Here is a 9823-nt window from a genome sequence, read left to right as displayed (position 1 = left end):
ATAAATCTGCTGCTCGTGGAAGCAATCATCATATAAAATACATCCAAAACCCAACAGAGATGGTGGGAGCCCCTCACAATGTCAACTGGGGGTGTACAGACCCGGGAACTCAGCACAGGGATGGTGGGGGCCCCTCATAATGGGCACAGCGGGTGTACAGACCCGGGAACTCAGCACAGGGATGGTGGGGGCCCCTCATAATGGGCACAGCGGGTGTACAGACCCAGGAACTCAGCACAGAGATCTCACCATAGAGGAAGAGAGAAAAAGTAATTGAATATAACTCTTCTCCATCCAACAAACACTGAAATATTCTTCTTGGTGGTTGTGACTCTACAACATAAATAGATTATATGTGAGAAGAGGAAGCACAAACTTCTTCCTGTGTGAGTTCTCTCGACGTCTTATTCTTCACCCTCATAGACCGGACCCCCCGACTGCAGCAATGTGTCCCCTCCGTGTCCTCCTCCTCCTGTGGGCTCTTGTCTGTCTGGGCGGAGGTATGTAAGAACATTATACAGAGGTGATGATATGATGATTAGACAGAGAACATATCAGAGACATAATGCAGCAATGTTTCTATTAGAGATGTAATGTGTCGTTAGAAACGGGACATATTATAGAATACAATTTGTACTTTTTACCTTCAGTGACACTCGTTGTTATAAAACTAACACCGGCCAACACTAGATACAAATCTGACTGATGAATGGAGATGAGGGGAATTGTCCAATGTTCTAGGTGGATCTCCAGTTGGATCCGGTCCTGCAGGGGGCTCGTCATTTCTATAGTAGGGAAGCTTTTCAAATTTGGAGCTCTACTATCCCCCGGCTCTTCTGAAGGTTGGTACTAACAAACCTTCCTTTACATGGCTGACCCTCCATGGCTCTTTTACATGTGGCTTCACTACATGCAGATATGAGAAGTCACATCAGAGAGTCAAACATATGAAGTCTGTAGGTACAGAAGAGATTTTTCCAATACGCCAATTTCTGAATTCTACCAGAAAAATGTTGATGATTGAATCCCATCTACTAAATGTGAGATGTGATATGTGGGATATACTGGGAGACCCGTGAGGATACGAAGAGCTGAACATCATTGTGTAGGACAGAGGGCTGGGGGTGCTCATCATTCCAATGTCTGACAATATTAAGGCTTATATGCTAATATTGGTATAATAACAGGTCCACTTGCTACAATTCCTTTTTACATTGAGAAGAACAATGTCCTCAGAATGTGAAGATAGAATGTCCTCAGAATGTGAAGATAGAATGTCCTCAGAATGTGAAGATAGAACGTCCTCAGAATGTGAAGATAGAATGTCCTTAGAACGTGAAGATAGAACGTCCTCAGAATGTGAAGATAGAATGTCCTCAGAATGTGAAGATAGAATGTCCTCAGAATGTGAAGATAGAACGTCCTCAGAATGTGAAGATAGAATGTCCTTAGAATGTGAAGATAGAACGTGAAGATAGAACGTCCTCAGAATGTGAAGATAGAACGTGAAGATAGAATGTCCTCAGAATGTGAAGATAGAACGTCCTCAGAATGTGAAGATAGAATGTCCTCAGAACGTGAAGATAGAACGTCCTCAGAATGTGAAGATAGAATGTCCTTAGAATGTGAAGATAGAATGTCCTCAGAATGTGTGGTTAGAATGTGATTGGAAGGGTTTGCTGTGGAGACATTTGGTCTCCTTCTGATGTACATAGAGACATTTCAGGCTATGAGTTCAGCTGATAAGGTTTTCCATAACTAGAAAGAAAAGTCTCTTGTAATCCGTGTAAATGTTATGTGCGCAGGTTGTACAAATTCTTGAGTCCATGTTTTAGGGAGGTCCTGTGTGACAGCTTGTGTCCCTGTGAAGAGTAGTGATGGGTGAACTTGCTCGGGATCGATTCGCAGGTCCATTGAGTGAACACGCTAAAACGTTCTCCAGTTGCGAACTTTAATGTTACATAGTATTTGAGGTTGAATAAAGACACAGGTCCATCAAGTTCAACCTTATGTGTCTGTGTGCGTAGTGCGTGCATATGTGTATGCGAGTCCCTGTGTAGTTCTAGGTTTTAGGAGTCCCTGTACCCCTGTATGTTACGGTCTCTGAGGAAAGTATCTAATTGATGTTTTAATGATTCAATACTCTCTACTGATATACTCAGCTTGTGGCAGAGAGTTCCAAAATGTAACCGCTCTCACTGAGAAGAGTCCTCTACACCCTTTGTGGTGAAATCTTTTCTCCACCAGTGTTAAGTGGCGGCCTCTATTCTTCGTTAAGGAGTTTAGAGTAAAAAGTTTATTGCTGATGTTGCATCTCCACTAAACATCTTATACATCAAATCATCATGTCCCCTCCTAATCTCCTCACCTCCAGCGTGAACACATTTACATTTAGTAGCCTTGTCTCATAGCTTTGGTCCTCCAGCCCCTCCCCCTTGTCTCATAGCTTTGGTCCTCCAGCCCCTCCTCCTTGTCTCATAGCTTTGGCCCTCCATCCCCTTTAATGAGTTTGGTTGCTGTTCTCTGGACTCTCTCCAGCTCCAGGACGTCCTTTCTGTGGATTGGTGACCAAAACTGAACCGCATACTCCAGATGAGGCCGAACCAGCGATGTGTAAAGTGGCAAAATTATAGACTTGTCTCTACAGTACATTCCCTTTAGAATACAAGACAGAACTCTGCTCGCTGTGCGTCCCGCAGACTGGCATTGTGTGCCGCAGCCTGGCATTGTGTGCCGCAGCCTGGCATTGTGTGCCGCAGCCTGGCATTGTATGCCGCAGCCTGGCATTGTGTGCCGCAGCCCGACATCCAGGTCCTCCTGTAATGTTATAGTATCTAAGTCCGTGTCTATTACCCTCCAATTTTAGTGTCATCAGCAAACACAGAAACACGGCTATTCACACCCTCCCCTATATCTTTAATAAACACGTTACACAGTATGGGGCCCAGCACAGAACTCCAGGGCCCGCCACTCTCCACCTTACACCAATCTGAAAAGGAGCCATTTATCAATACTCTCTGAACCCGTTCCTGTAGCCAGTTCTCTGTCCATGTCATCTATGCCCATAGACCTCAGCTTGTGTACTAAGCATTTATGTGGTACCGTGTCAAAAGCTTTGGTAAAGTCCAGATATACCACATCCACCGACCTCCCTCCATCCAGATACACCACATCCACCGGCCTCCCTCCATCCAGGTACACCACATCCACCAGCCTCCCTCCATCCAGGTACACCACATCTACCGGCCTCCCTCCATCCAGATACACCACATCCACCAGTCTCCCTCCCTCCAGGTACACCACATCCACCGGCTGTAGAATGTGCTCTGCTTTGGGGGCGCCTTAAATTACTGATGAACAACTGAATCCTAAATAAGTGTCGGGGGGTTTATTTACAAACAGGGATATACATACATTCTAATTACAATTAAGGGTATTGGAGGGGGTCAGTAGGGATTGGAGGGGGTCAGTAGGGATAGGAATTGAGGGTAAGGATCCTTCAGCTGGCCACACCATTCTTTCTGTCTCAGTCACACATGCCATGGGGTTTTTCTCTGTGCTCAGGACACGCCTCTCCAGCAGGTCTCAGCCAATCACACTCTTGATTGTAGAGTCCAGAAAGACTTGTCTTGTCCAAGAGGGCACCAAGGTTACCATTGTTCCTGCTGGTGAGCTAGGTTAGTGCAGATGATCGCACAGGAAGAAGGTTTCATCATATGTCCCTGCCCCCATCCCAGCATGTATGCTTCCTTGCTGACACAGGTGTGGGCAGTAAATACCAGCAGGGGGTCTGGCTTGCCCCAGGAACCCTTTGATGGTCCTCATTTGCGTATCGCACAGCCACCTGCTGATTCAGTTCAGGATATCAAGGAACCTTTACATCAAAGCTTTTCCATAGATATTCATTTTATCGGCTCCAACATTCCCGGGTCTTGTGCCTATATTGGCGCACACACTCAAAAAACAAGCCACAGAAATTGATATCTGCATTACTCCCGTCCTGCATAGCGGCCTTTCTTCGGAGACAGTTTCTTCGCCAACATGGGCAGGCATAGACAGAGCAGGAACCCATTCATACAACAGTCACACGCTATTCATAGTTACATAGTATTTGAGGTTGAATAAAGACATTAGTCCATCAAGTCCAACCTATTAGGATCTCATTCTAGGAGTACCTGTACCCCTGTATGTTACCTGTACCCCTGTATATTACCTGTACCTCTGTATATTACCTGTACCCCTGTATATTACCTGTACCCCTGTATGTTACCTGTTACCTGTACCCCTGTATATTACGGTCCCTTAAGAAATCGTCCAAAAGTTTCTTGAACAATTCCACATTATTTGCTGAGATCGCCGCCTGTGGCAGTGAGTTCCGGACCCTAACTGATCTTACTGTGAAGAACCCCCTTCGCCCCTTGTGCTGGAATTTTTTTTCCACCAATTTTAGGTGGCGGCCTCTAGTTTTTGTAATGGAGTTAATTTTAAACAGTTTATCGCTAATGTTGCTGCCACCATTGAACATTTTGTACATGGAGATCATATCCCCCCTTAATCTCCTCACCTCCAATGTGAACATGTTTAAATTTAGTAGCCTCGTCTCGTAGCTCTGGTCCTCCAGCCCCTCCCCCTTGTCTCGTAGCTCTGGTCCTCCATACCCCTAATTCCACATGAATATTAATAAATAAATAACAATTCACAAATATCCCTCATGATAATCACAGGGAAATCTACATATCATACATTGGTATCACATATGTAACATTACACCGTGCTAATTAACTCGATCCCTTAACCAGATTGTCATTTTACTACAAACTAGTCTTGCTCGTCAGCTGCCTTATATGACTGGACTATGGGGAGCTGAATTCAGCAATGTGGACTTTAATGCTGCCGGTGCGCACTCCATAATAACATTCTGAACGCTCTGTGCATTGCTCTGGCTCACAAGTCCAATCCAGCTGAATTCTACTTCTCACAAAATCAAAGGTACATGATAGATGTATATACTGTATGTCTAATACAGATGATTCTAATGTATGCTGTGCTCTGTATTGGCCAATAAGCATAACGTGAAATTCTGGACTGTTACCCATAATGCCCTACTCTGCATGATTTTAACTAGACAAAAAAATCCAGGCCTCATTCATGATAATCGAGTACACCATTTGCGTAAATCAACCACCACCCAGATGCTACAACTGTCCGGTATACACGTCAACATTTCCAGCAGGCTGGATAATTTCATGGTTTCCTGTTGGTCATTTTGCATTCGTACCCAAGTACAATAGGTGCGGCAAGAGACCTATGATGGGGCTCTTCAAAGACTCAAAGATGTGCCCGAAGATTGAATAGACACGGCTAGGGATTCACAGATACTTTTTGAGTACCAGTGCCGATACTCGGCATTTTCATGATAACTACCAGCGGTTGCAGCGGTCGCAGCTGGGACCGGGCTCTGGCGCTCCACCACTGTCCTGGAATCATCAGTCTGTATTGTTTTAGAAAAACTGTCACATGACAATAAACAAAAATGTATCAGTACTCGTACTTGTAAGTACTCGGCAAGTACCAGTACTCGTACCCGCAAAACTGGTATCTGTGTATCCCTTTATTTATATTTATAAAAACAAAATGATACATTAAAACAGAGATGTACAAATCCCGGGAGCTCCGTGTGCTCCTTACACATGACAGCGGCCTCCCAATTTTTGAATTTTTTTCTAGTGTAGTCTTGGAGCTCAAAAGTATCGGTACTTGTACCGAGTACTGTACTTGGTATCTGTGCAACCCTAGACACGGCCATATCAAACTACTGACAATTAGTTTTTAGCACCTCAATATGGCTGATATATTGATAGGAACTTCTGCTTCCTCCAACTTCCACCCACTGACTTAATGGTGCAAGTAAGAGGAACAAAACAAAAAGCACTCGGCAATATGGTGAGCTCAGGGATTACTTAAAACTTATGCAAGACAACCACATGTGTTCTTCCATGGTCCATGGCAGACCTTCCCCCATGCAGACTTCTAGCTAATGTCTGTGCGCATTTAAATGGGGCAATGTCCTTTCGTTTCCAATCCTCTGCCACACCCTGAGACCAATCCAAGTCACTCTTCCTTTGCTAGGCCGTGTCCAAGGTCTGTCCATCAATAATTATGTGCATGATGAACGACTATGAATGTAGTCCAATTGCCACCACAAGATTGGCCTGCTGCTACTTCTCCGGGGTCCCAAATTTGGATATGTAATTTCGCCTCATTACAGATCCTGGAACTATACACCAAGAGCCGAATCATTATTCTTAGCAGTCAATACCTCTCTCCACCTACATGTAACTTCACTAATATGCCTACGTTCAGACCAGGCTGTCATCTTCATCTATCCTAGCTGGGGGGTATCTGTAAGCCACATAATAAAAACCATTGCTTCTTAGTGTAACTATAATTTTTTTCTAACACATCCCCCCATTTGGTACCATGTTACACTGGTACCATACTAACTAGAAAATAATGAATCTGGTAAACAACTTTGAAGTTAATTGCCTCTCCCCGCAGTGGGACAAAAAAACTTTAAAAAAAAATACCTTGTTCATTTAAAAATGTTAACAAGGAAAACAAAACATTTAACCCCTTCGTGACTGACGACGTGCAGTGTACGGCATGGGGGGCTTGTAAGCCCCCCTATGTGATAGCAGTCAAAGTAAAGTTAAAAATAAAAAGCTTTTTCAATTAAAATGAAATAAAATGAATCTATTAATAATAAAAAAAATGTAAAAGTCCCCCGCCCCCATGAGCACGCGCGTCGCCATGTAAACACGCGTCGGGTGCGCCTACGTATTAAAAAAATAAAAAAAAAAAAAAAAAAAGCCTCAGTCATGAAGGGGTTAAAGGTAGAAAAAAAAATCACATACAAATATTCTGCTGGCCATGAACACATCACACACAGACCGACAAACACACTAACACCATCCCCCAACCTCAGCGTTTGTTCTGGTGTGCGAACAAAGACATCCTGAGTAAGGATGGGCTTGGGGGTGTTTGCAGCTCCGAGCCCGCCACGAAGCTGACAGCGCCGCAGCGCCAATCACAGGTACTGAGACATTTTCTCGGTCCGCAGCTGCAGAGAGCAGTGCCTGTGATTGGCGTTGCGCGCTGTCAGCTTCCTGGCGGGCTCGGCACGTGGAGTTGTGAACACGCCCGAGCCCATCCTTAATCCTGACTACGCTTCCTGTGAGTTCCATTGAAAGAGCAAATGCTATTCACACTAGGGTTGCCACCTTTTCTTCAAGCGAAACCCGAACACTCCAGCGACGCACGGTGATTTTTGGGGGAGAATGAGTCGTGGCTTGTTCATATGTAAAAAGTCCCGCCCATTCATATGTAAATATCACAATAGAGACTATTTTCAGTGGGGGACAGTAGCCCCTATATTAATTTTTGTTGCCCCCTGTCTGTATGACATCTTGTGTCCGGATTTCTGCTGCCATGGAACCCGGACACGGCATTCAAAACCCGAACTGTCCGGGTGAATCCTGGACAGGTGGCAACCCTAATTCACACCTAAAAACACAAAAGGATGTGGGGGAAAACAAAAATACATGCACATCACAGAGGGACAGTATGCATGACTGTTTTAACCAACAAATGCCTGACTGTTGTTTCGTTGTTTGCAAACAATTACTAATTATTGAGCTCATGATACCACGTGGTGACTATGAAGACCTTTTGAAACTGATCTAACTCATGCTACACTAAATGTAGTCAGTACTGTTCTTCCACTCCACATAAAACCTGCGAACAAAACAAAAACATTCGTGTTTAGCCAGCTTGACTTTCTAAGCCGCCTTCAGTGGCCCCTGAAACAGAAACACACAGACAATGATTACAGACAATTATCATAACAATCAAATCCTTATTCCCTCAGCCTTGTCCTGCTATCCTTATGGTTAGACTATAAGTTCCATATTTCTCCTAAACTAAGCCGGCATTGCTCACTTTGCCATATTATTAATGAAAAACGGTAACCCAATTTGGGACCAACTGCACACCAGCCAAAATGGAAGATTAGCCCAGGGTGCAAACATTGGTATGCTCGCCCCCCCTGGCTGCTGGCTATTCGGAGGGTGGGGGCCATTGTTACTTGTAATCTCCTTCTTTTGCCCCTCAGCCTTTCCTGACTCCCCAAGGCTGCTATCCATCACATCGGGCTCCTGTGGTATGCTCTCCTTGTACTGGGTGGAGGTGCTCATCTCAGATATATACGTTCATTATCATTCTTTACCAGGCTGGAAATATCGGGGGTTCTACAAAATAAATTGGCCTGGTGGTTGTTGGCAGGGGGGCTCATCTGGATCTGAGTACCCCCTTTCATAAAGGGGGCATACAGATGCCGCCCCCTCTTTAGTGAATGATTAAGGGGTACTTGTAGCTCTACTCATTCATTAAAGGGTTAAATAAAATGTATATAAAACACACAAAACCTTAGAACAAATTCCTTTAATTGAACAAAATTTTTTTGACAATTCCTTTATTTAAAGAAAATTAAACCCGTGAAGTCATTCCAGCGCCGGCCGACAAATGGAAAAACAAACCTCCCGGATGCAATGTTTACACCGGGCAGAAATAAACAAAGCCTGCTATTGGCTATTCAAAATTGAAATAGCCAATAGCATGCTACTTAATGCTCCGCCCACTGCCTGATGTCAGTCACAGAAGAGCGGTTAAATGTTTCCCTTTCCTGCAGGAGGTCGGCCTCACTCCCGGTGCCGGGGACAACTTGTCCATAAGATCTCCCTTTAGGTGGACATGCAAAGTTCTCCACCAACCCAACTCAGAGGACAACCCGAACCTCACCCCCTAATGATGACCATCCAATGTCAGACCTCCACGGGCCGCGCTCATCTCCTCTCCTAATCTTTACTTTTACTTTGTAACTCTTTTCTTCTTATCATTGGAGTGTACACGGCCCTGCGACCTGACTGTGATCTGTATTCTGTCTGTACAGGAAATGTCTCCGGTGTTCAGGAGGAAATATTCACCCGGCCGGGATCTGACCTTCTCCTCCCCATCAGACGCCATCTCACCCTCAGCCATACAGATGGACGGAGCTGTGACCAGTATGAATGGACATATAAAGATCCCTCCAGATACAACGAGACCAGACTAGCCAGACACAGGGGGTGTAACGTGACTACAACTCCCCCAATCTTCCCCAATACCAGGACATCAGAGAATGGAAGTCTGATAATAGACGGTGTGACTCGGGACAATGACGGGGTATACAGAGTGGTAATACACAACTCTACAGGAAGCTACATACAGACAGATGATTACACCGTCCATGTAGAAGGTAAGTCCCGTCCAATCCTCCCCTCCAGTCCTAGCAGTGTCCTCGCCGCTCCGTGTCTTTATATACATGATATAGTAGAAGAGCTGGGAGACACGTATGTACAATGTCCTCTGCTCACTGCCCCATCCCCACCATTCCCCGTGTATTCACATACGCAGTGCTCAGCCCTCCTGATGTTCCTGTGACCTGAACTGTGCTGTGTCTTCTGCTCGGGGCCCCCGAGTCTCAGATCTGACCATTGATGGCAGTGGGACAGATCCCCAATACACACACTGACAATGCAGCAATCCGGAGACCTCGGAGGGGATTCCACTGACCCCAGTTGGGGCTCCGACCCCCCAGGCTGCCCCCCTGACCCGGACGGAGCCGACTCTCCGCTGGAAGTTGGAGTTCAGTTTACTGGGATGAAGCCGATTCTTCAGAACTCCAGAGTGAAGTTTCTGCCAACGGCAACCAATCAGGTGTCACCTC

The 9823-nt window shown here is 45.3% G+C and overlaps 1 long non-coding RNA gene across 1 annotated transcript in view; it reads left to right on the top strand.

Moving 5' to 3' along the window:
- Nucleotides 1-464: 464 nt before the first annotated feature.
- Nucleotides 465-9823, top strand: part of LOC108803554 — an 11872-nt gene continuing 2513 nt past the window's right edge. The window contains exons 1-2 of the long non-coding RNA XR_001942289.1: nucleotides 465-500; nucleotides 9008-9352. This is a non-coding gene — a long non-coding RNA (uncharacterized LOC108803554). The remainder of the gene's footprint in view (nucleotides 501-9007; nucleotides 9353-9823) is intronic.

Source organism: Nanorana parkeri, unplaced genomic scaffold, assembly GCF_000935625.1.
Source record: "Nanorana parkeri isolate BGI_ZX_2015 unplaced genomic scaffold, ASM93562v1 scaffold3862, whole genome shotgun sequence".
NCBI classification, from domain to species: domain Eukaryota; kingdom Metazoa; phylum Chordata; class Amphibia; order Anura; family Dicroglossidae; genus Nanorana; species Nanorana parkeri.
Note: the sequence above shows the minus strand (reverse complement) of the source record. Positions and strands in the feature narration are given on the sequence as shown.